The 9,245-nt window shown below is 54.7% G+C and overlaps 1 long non-coding RNA gene across 1 annotated transcript; it reads right to left on the bottom strand.

Moving 5' to 3' along the window:
• Positions 1 to 1,778: 1,778 nt before the first annotated feature.
• Positions 1,779 to 8,842, bottom strand: LOC144491310 (uncharacterized). Its single transcript, XR_013497425.1, has 3 exons — positions 8,739 to 8,842; positions 3,786 to 3,949; positions 1,779 to 1,872 (listed from the first exon to the last, which is right to left on the bottom strand). It is a non-coding gene; the product is annotated as an uncharacterized LOC144491310 (long non-coding RNA).
• Between the last annotated feature and the right edge of the window lie 403 nt (positions 8,843 to 9,245).

Consider the following 9,245-nt stretch of genomic DNA (forward strand, 5'->3'; position numbering starts at 1 on the left):
CTTTCACCCTGTAATCCACATTTAAATTAGTCCTACCAAAATGAATCACCTCACATTTATCAGGGTTAAACTCCATTTGCCATTTTTCAGCCCAGCTTTGCATCCTATCTATGTCTCTTTGCAGCCTACAACAGCCCTCCACCTCATCCACTACTCCACCAATCTTGGTGTCATCAGCAAATTTACTGATCCACCCTTCAGCCCCCTCCTCTAAGTCATTAATAAAAATCACAAAGAGCAGAGGACCAAGCACTGATCCCTGTGGCACTCCGCTAGCAACCTGCTTCCAGTCCGAAAATTTTCCATCCACCACCACCCTCTGTCTTCGATCAGACAGCCAGTTACCTATCCAATCGGCCAACTTTCCCTCTATCCCACACCTCCTCACTTTCATCATAAGCCGACCATGGGGGACCTTATCAAACACCTTACTAAAATCCATGTATATGACATCAACTGCCCTACCTTCATCAACACACTAGTTACCTCCTCAAAAAATTCTATCAAATTTGTGAGGCACGACTTGCCCTTCACGAATCCGTGCTGACTATCCCGGATTAATCCGCATCTTTCTAAATGGTCATAAATCCCATCTCTAAGGACCTTTTCCATCAATTTACCAACCACCGAAGTAAGACTAACAGGTCTATAATTACCAGGGTCATTTCTATTCCCTTTCTTAAACAGAGGAACAACATTCGCCACTCTCCAGTCCTCTGGCACCATCCCCGTGGACAGCGAGGACCCAAAGATCAAAGCCAAAGGCTCTGCAATCTCATCCCTTGCCTCCCAAAGAATCCTAGGATACATTTCATCAGGCCCAGGGGACTTATCGACCTTCAGTTTATTCAAAACTGCCAGCACATCCTCCCTCCGAACATCTATTTCCTCCAGCCTATTAGCCTGTAACACCTTCTCTTCCTCAAAAACATGGCCCCTCTCCTTGGTGAACACTGAAGAAAAGTATTCATTCATCACCTCGCCTATCTCTACTGACTCCACACACAAGTTCCCACTACTGTCCTTGACCAGCCCTAACCTCACCCTGGTCATTCTTTTATTCCTCACATAAGAGTAAAAAGCCTTGGGGTTTTCCTTGATCCGACCCGCCAAGGACTTCTCGTGTCCCCTCCTAGCTCTCCTAAGCCCCTTTTTCAGCTCATTCCTTGCTAACTTGTAACCCTCAATCGAGCCATCTGAACCTTGTTTCCTCATCCCTACATAAGCTTCCCTCTTCCTTTTCACAAGACATTCCACCTCTTTCGTGAACCATGGTTCCCTCACTCGGCCATTTCCTCCCTGCCTGACAGGGACATACCTATCAAGGACACCCAGTATTTGTTCCTTGAAAAAGTTCCACTTTTCATTAGTGCCTTTCCCTGACAGTTTCTGTTCCCATCTTATGCCCCCTAATTCTTGCCTAATCGCATCATAATTACCTCTCCCCCACTTGTAAACCTTGCCCTGCCGTATGGCCCTATCCCTCTCCATTGCAATAACAAAAGACACCGAATTGTGGTCACTATCTCCAAAGTGCTCTCCCACAACCAACTCTAACACTTGGCCCGGTTCATTTCCCAGTACCAAGTCCAATGTGGCCTCACCTCTTGTCGGCCTATCCACATATTGTGTCAGGAAACCCTCCTGCACACACTGCACAAAAACTGCCCCATCCAAACTATTCGACCTACAAAGGTTCCAATCAATATTTCCTTCTCGAAAGGGCTGCCTGCGCCCAGTGGGATCCCACTCTGTAACGCCACTGATACAAGCCGATACCTTAGCGCGACCTTTACTCCGGCGTTTCGGCAGATCTTCCTCATAATCCTCATCATCCAGGTCATCCAGGAAATCATCCGGATCCAGGATTCGCTGCAAACACACCGGGAATATCAGAAACTGCCCACTCAGAGAATGGTCCGACAGAGAATCAGAGACCCCACCGCACCGCCATAGTCACCCAGCGCCCTTTAATATCTCCCCCTCACTCCCGGTACCCTTTAATATCACACCAAGTGTAACCCCACTCCCCTCACCCTTTAATATCCCACCCAGTCTAATCCCACACTCCCCCTCCACGCCCACACACAGAGGGAGTGCCGCACTGTCGGAGCAGGGTCAGTGCTGAGGGAGCGCCGCAATGTCGAAGGGTTGGTGCTGAGGGAGCCCCGCACTGTGGGAGGGTCAGTACTGAGGGAGTGCTGCACTGTGGGAGGGTCAGTGCTGAGGGAGCGCCGCACTGTGGGAGGGTCAGTGCTGAGGGAGCCCCGCACTGTGGGAGGGTCAGTGCTGAGGGAGTGCTGCACTGTGGGAGGGTCAGTGCTGAGGGAGCGCCGCACTGTGGGAGGGTCAGTGCTGAGGGAGCGCCGCACTGTGGGAGGGTCAGTGCTGAGGGAGCCCCGCACTGTGGGAGGGTCAGTACTGAGGGAGTGCTGCACTGTGGGAGGGTCAGTGCTGAGGGAGCGCCGCACTGTGGGAGGGTCAGTGCGGAGGGAGCGCCGCACTGTGGGAGGGTCAGTGCGGAGGGAGCGCCGCACTGTGGGAGGGTCAGTGCTGAGGGAGCCCCGCACTGTGGGAGGGTCAGTACTGAGGGAGCGCCGCACTGTCGGAGCAGGGTCAGTGCTGAGGGAGCACCGCACTGTGGGAGGGTCAGTACTGAGGGAGTGCCGCACTGTCGAAGGGTTGGTGCTGAGGGAGCCCCGCACTGTGGGAGGGTCAGTACTGAGGGAGTGCTGCACTGTGGGAGGGTCAGTGCTGAGGGAGCCCCGCACTGTGGGAGGGTCAGTACTGAGGGAGTGCTGCACTGTGGGAGGGTCAGTGCTGAGGGAGCGCCGCACTGTCGAAGGGTTGGTGCTGAGGGAGCCCCGCACTGTGGGAGGGTCAGTACTGAGGGAGTGCTGCACTGTGGGAGGGTCAGTGCTGAGGGAGCCCCACACTGTGGGAGGGTCAGTACTGAGGGAGTGCTGCACTGTGGGAGGGTCAGTGCTGAGGGAGTGCCGCACTGTCGAAGGGTTGGTGCTGAGGGAGCCCCGCACTGTGGGAGGGTCAGTACTGAGGGAGTGCTGCACTGTGGGAGGGTCAGTGCTGAGGGAGACCCGCACTGTGGGAGGGTCAGTACTGAGGGAGTGCTGCACTGTGGGAGGGTCAGTGCTGAGGGAGCGCCGCACTGTCGAAGGGTTGGTGCTGAGGGAGCCCTGCACTGTAGGAGGGTCAGTGCTGAGGGAGTGCCGCACTGTGGGAGGGTCAGTGCTGAGGGAGCGCCGCACTGTCGGAGGGTCGGTGCTGAGAGAGCGCCACACTGTGGGAGGGTCGGTGCTGAGAGCGCGCCGCACTGTGGGAGGGTTGGTGCTGAGGGAGCGCCGCACTGTGGGAGGGCCGGTGCTGAGGGAGTGCCGAGGGACCTCCGCACTATGGGAGGGTCAGTACTGAGGGAATGCCGCACTGTCAGAGGGTCGGTGCTGAGGGAGCGCCGCACCGTCAGAGGGTCAGTGCTGAGGGAGCGCCGCACTGTGGGAGGGTCAGTGCTGAGGGAGCGCCGCACTGTGGGTCAGTGCCGAGGGAGCGCTGCACTGTTGCTAGGAACAGATGATCTGGGTCAGGATCACACTGCTGTGTGTGGGATCGTGCTGTGCACTAACTGATGGCCCTGTTGATTACATTATGACAGTTTCAGACCCTCAGGGCACGTTTCCACCTCCCTGTGCCCAGGCTTGCTGCCAGCTCTGTGTAAAGTCCTTGTGACAAGACCTCAATTCCCTCTGTGAATCCACAATAGATCAGCTCACCTTCCTCGCACGGCTGTTGTTCACAGGGTAATCGTTAAGGCTGTCATCATCTCTGTGGTCAGAGAATCCTCGCTGTTTCTCCACCGCCTCCCCTCGTAACAACGCTTCCAGACTGCTGCCATCAGGAGGAACAAGACTGTCCTTCTTCAAGCCCAAATCCAACTCTGTACATTCAACAGAAAACATTTCACAGGGTTAGATACAGCTCCCTCTGCACTGTCCCCATCAAACACTCCCAGCACGGGGTTAGATACAGCTCCCTCTGCACTGTCCCCATCAAACACTCCCAGGACAGGTACAGCACGGGGTTAGATACAGAGTAAAGCTCCCTCTACACTGTCCCCATCAAACACTCCCAGGACAGGTACAGCATGGTGTTAGATACAGAGTAAAGCTCCCTCTACACTGTCCCCATCAAACACTCCCAGGACAGGTACAGCACGGGGTTAGATACAGAGTAAAGCTCCCTCTGCACTGTCCCCCATCAAACACTCCCAGGACAGGTACAGCACGGGGTTAGATACAGAGTAAAGCTCCCTCTACACTGTCCCCATCAAACACTCCCAGGACAGGTACAGCACGGGGTTAGATACAGAGTAAAGCTCCCTCTACACTGTCCCCATCAAACACTCCCAGGACAGGTACAGCATGGGGTTAGATACAGAGTAAAGCTCCCTCTACACTGTCCCCATCAAACACTCCCAGGACAGGTACAGCACGGGGTTAGATACAGAGTAAAGCTCCCTCTGCACTGTCCCCATCAAACACTCCCAGGACAGGTACAGCACGGGGTTAGATACAGAGTAAAGCTCCCTCTACACTGTCCCCCATCAAACACTCCCAGGACAGGTACAGCACGGGGTTAGATACAGAGTAAAGCTCCCTCTACACTGTCCCCATCAAACACTCCCAGGACAGGTACAGCACGGGGTTAGATACAGAGTAAAGCTCCCTCTACACTGTCCCCATCAAACACTCCCAGGACAGGTACAGCACGGGGTTAGATACAGAGTAAAGCTCCCTCTACACTGTCCCCATCAAACACTCCCAGGACAGGTACAGCACGGGGTTAGATACAGAGTAAAGCTCCCTCTACACTGTCCCCATCAAACACTCCCAGGACAGGTACAGCACAGGGTTAGATACAGAGTAAAGCTCCCTCTACACTGTCCCCCATCAAACACTCCCAGGACAGGTACAGCACGGGGTTAGATACAGAGTAAAGCTTCCTCTACACTGTCCCCCATCAAACACTCCCAGGACAGGTACAGCACGGGGTTAGATACAGAGTAAAGCTCCCTCTACACTGTCCCCCATCAAACACTCCCAGGACAGGTACAGCATGGGGTTAGATACAGAGTAAAGCTCCCTCTACACTGTCCCCCATCAAACACTCCCAGGACAGGTACAGCACGGGGTTAGATACAGAGTAAAGCTCCCTCTGCACTGTCCCCCATCAAACACTCCCAGGACAGGTACAGCACGGGGTTAGATACAGAGTGAAGCTCCCTCTACACTGTCCCCATCAAACACTCCCAGGACAGGTACAGCACGGGGTTAGATACAGAGTGAAGCTCCCTCTACACTGTCCCCCATCAAACACTCCCAGGACAGGGACAGCACGGGGTTAGATACAGAGTAAAGCTCCCTCTACACTGTTCCCCATCAAACACTCCCAGGACAGGTACAGCACGGGGTTAGATACAGAGTAAAGCTCCCTCTACACTGTCCCCCATCAAACACTCCCAGGACAGGTACAGCACGGGGTTAGATACAGAGTAAAGCTCCCTCTACACTGTCCCCATCAAAGACTCCCAGGACAGGTACAGCACGGAGTTAGATACAGAGTAAAGCTCCCTCTACACTGTCCCCCATCAAACACTCCCAGGACAGGTACAGCACGGGGTTAGATACTGAGTAAAGCTCCCTCTACACTGTCCCCCATCAAACACTCCCAGGACAGGTACAGCACGGGGTTAGATACAGAGTAAAGCTCCCTCTACACTGTCCCCCATCAAACACTCCCAGGACAGGTACAGCACGGGGTTAGATACAGAGTAAAGCTCCCTCTACACTGTCCCCATCAAACACTCCCAGGACAGGTACAGCACGGGGTTAGATACAGAGTAAAGCTCCCTCTACACTGTCCCCCATCAAACACTCCCAGGACAGGTACAGCACGGGGTTAGATACAGAGTAAAGCTCCCTCTACACTGTCCCCATCAAACACTCCCAGGACAGGTACAGCACGGGGTTAGATACAGAGTAAAGCTCCCTCTACACTGTCCCCATCAAACACTCCCAGGACAGGTACAGCACGGGGTTAGATACAGAGTAAAGCTCCCTCTACACTGTCCCCATCAAACACTCCCAGGACAGGTACAGCACGGGGTTAGATACAGAGTAAAGCTCCCTCTACACTGTCCCCCATCAAACACTCCCAGGACAGGTACAGCACGGGGTTAGATACAGAGTAAAGCTCCCTCTACACTGTCCCCATCAAACACTCCCAGGACAGGTACAGCACAGGGTTAGATACAGAGTAAAGCTCCCTCTACACTGTCCCCATCAAACACTCCCAGGACAGGTACAGCACAGCGTTAGATACAGAGTAAAGCTCCCTCTACACTGTCCCCCATCAAACACTCCCAGGACAGGTACAGCACGGGGTTAGATACAGAGTAAAGCTCCCTCTACACTGTCCCCCATCAAACACTCCCAGGACAGGTACAGCACGGGGTTAGATACAGAGTAAAGCCCCCTCTACACTGTCCCCCATCAAACACTCCCAGGACAGGCACAGCACGGGGTTAGATACAGAGTAAAGCTCCCTCTGCACTGTCCCCCATCAAACACTCCCAGGACAGGTACAGCACGGGGTTAGATACAGAGTAAAGCTCCCTCTGCACTGTCCCCCATCAAACACTCCCAGGACAGGTACAGCACGGGGTTCGATACAGAGTAAAGCTCCCTCTGCACTGTCCCCCATCAAACACTCCCAGGACAGGTACAGCACGGGGTTAGATACAGAGTGAAGCTCCCTCTACACTGTCCCCATCAAACACTCCCAGGACAGGTACAGCACGGGGTTAGATACAGAGTGAAGCTCCCTCTACACTGTCCCCCATCAAACACTCCCAGGACAGGGACAGCACGGGGTTAGATACAGAGTAAAGCTCCCTCTACACTGTCCCCCATCAAACACTCCCAGGACAGGTACAGCACGGGGTTAGATACAGAGTAAAGCTCCCTCTACACTGTCCCCCATCAAACACTCCCAGGACAGGTACAGCACGGGGTTAGATACAGAGTAAAGCTCCCTCTACACTGTCCCCATCAAACACTCCCAGGACAGGTACAGCACGGAGTTAGATACAGAGTAAAGCTCCCTCTACACTGTCCCCCATCAAACACTCCCAGGACAGGTACAGCACGGGGTTAGATACTGAGTAAAGCTCCCTCTACACTGTACCCCATCAAACACTCCCAGGACAGGTACAGCACGGGGTTCGATACAGAGTAAAGCTCCCTCTACACTGTCCCCCATCAAACACTCCCAGGACAGGTACAGCACGGGGTTAGATACAGAGTAAAGCTCCCTCTACACTGTCCCCCATCAAACACTCCCAGGACAGGTACAGCACGGGGTTAGATACAGAGTAAAGCTCCCTCTGCACTGTCCCCCATCAAACACTCCCAGGACAGGTACAGCACGGGGTTAGATACAGAGTAAAGCTCCCTCTACACTGTCCCCCATCAAACACTCCCAGGACAGGTACCACACGGGGTTAGATACAGAGTAAAGCTCCCTCTACACTGTCCCCATCAAACACGCCCAGGACAGGTACAACACGGGGTTAGATACAGAGTAAAGCTCCCTCTGCACTGTCCCCCATCAAACACTCCCAGGACAGGTACAGCACGGGGTTAGATACAGAGTAAAGCTCCCTCTACACTGTCCCCCATCAAACACTCCCAGGACAGGTACAACACGGGGTTAGATACAGAGTAAAGCTCCCTCTACACTGTCCCCCATCAAACACTCCCAGGACAGGTACAACACGGGGTTAGATACAGAGTAAAGCTCCCTCTACACTGTCCCCATCAAACACTCCCAGGACAGGTACAGCACGGGGTTAGATACAGAGTAAAGCTCCCTCTACACTGTCCCCATCAAACACTCCCAGGACAGGTACAGCACGGGGTTAGATACAGAGTAAAGCTCCCTCTACACTGTCCCCCATCAAACACTCCCAGGACAGGTACAGCACGGGGTTAGATACAGAGTAAAGCTCCCTCTACACTGTCCCCCCATCAAACACTCCCAGGACAGGTACAGCACGGAGTTAGATACAGAGTAAAGCTCCCTCTCCACTGTCCCCATCAAACACTCCCAGGACAGGTACAGCACGGGGTTAGATACAGAGTAAAGCTCCCTCTACACTGTCCCCCATCAAACACTCCCAGGACAGGTACAGCACGGGGTTAGATACAGAGTAAAGCTCCCTCTACACTGTCCCCATCAAACACTCCCAGGACAGGTACAGCACGGGGTTAGATACAGAGTAAAGCTCCATTTCAAACACTCCCAGGACAGGGTGGTGTGTACAGGGAGAAGATAATGTCGGTGGAAAGCGATATGTTACTGGGGGGGGGGGGGGGGGGGGGGGGGGGGTTAGGGGCGTTGCCGCTGCAGTGGGAGTGTGTGCTGGCTGTGAGCTGGGAAAGTGCTGAAACTGCAGGTTTATTATGAAGAGCGGCATGGGTTGGAGTTTGTTACCATGGTGACTTCACTCATTCAGGGATTGTTTGGTGTGCAGTACAGATGTCCCACACCCACGACAACTGGCTCTGTGCCAGAGCCACTCGCTGCACACTGGGATCCCGGAATCTATTCTCCAAGAATTGCCTCCGAGCGCTCGGCACCGGCCCAGGGCTGCTTATCCTCGGTACCTGGTTTCAGAGCTGCAAAGCTGAGGTGGGGGTCCTCAGGGGGGTGGGCTCTCCTCTTCTTCCTCCAGCGACGGGCAGGGTAGGTGTACAGCTGTCGGGGGCCATTCCTGTGGAAGCGCGAGAGTAAACATCTTCATATCACTGCAACCCTCACTCCGAGCGGCTGGCGAAGCCCCTGACACTCACCCCACAGCCCCTTCCCCATATCCCACCCCCCCCATACCCCACCCACCCCCTCCCACTGCACCACACCCAGACACACACCCTCACTCCGAGCGGCTGGCGAAGCCCCTGACACTCACCCCACAGCCCCTTCCCCATATCCCCCCCCCCCCCCATACCCCACCCCCCCCCCTCCCACTGCACCACACCCAGACACACACCCTCACTCCGAGCGGCTGGCGAAGCCCCTGACACTCACCCCACAGCCCCTTCCCCATATCCCACCCCCCCCCTCCCACTGCACCACACACAGACACACACCCTCACTCCGAGCGGCTGGCCAAG

This window comes from Mustelus asterias, unplaced genomic scaffold (genome assembly GCF_964213995.1).
Source record: "Mustelus asterias unplaced genomic scaffold, sMusAst1.hap1.1 HAP1_SCAFFOLD_4987, whole genome shotgun sequence".
NCBI classification, from domain to species: Eukaryota; Metazoa; Chordata; class Chondrichthyes; order Carcharhiniformes; family Triakidae; genus Mustelus; species Mustelus asterias.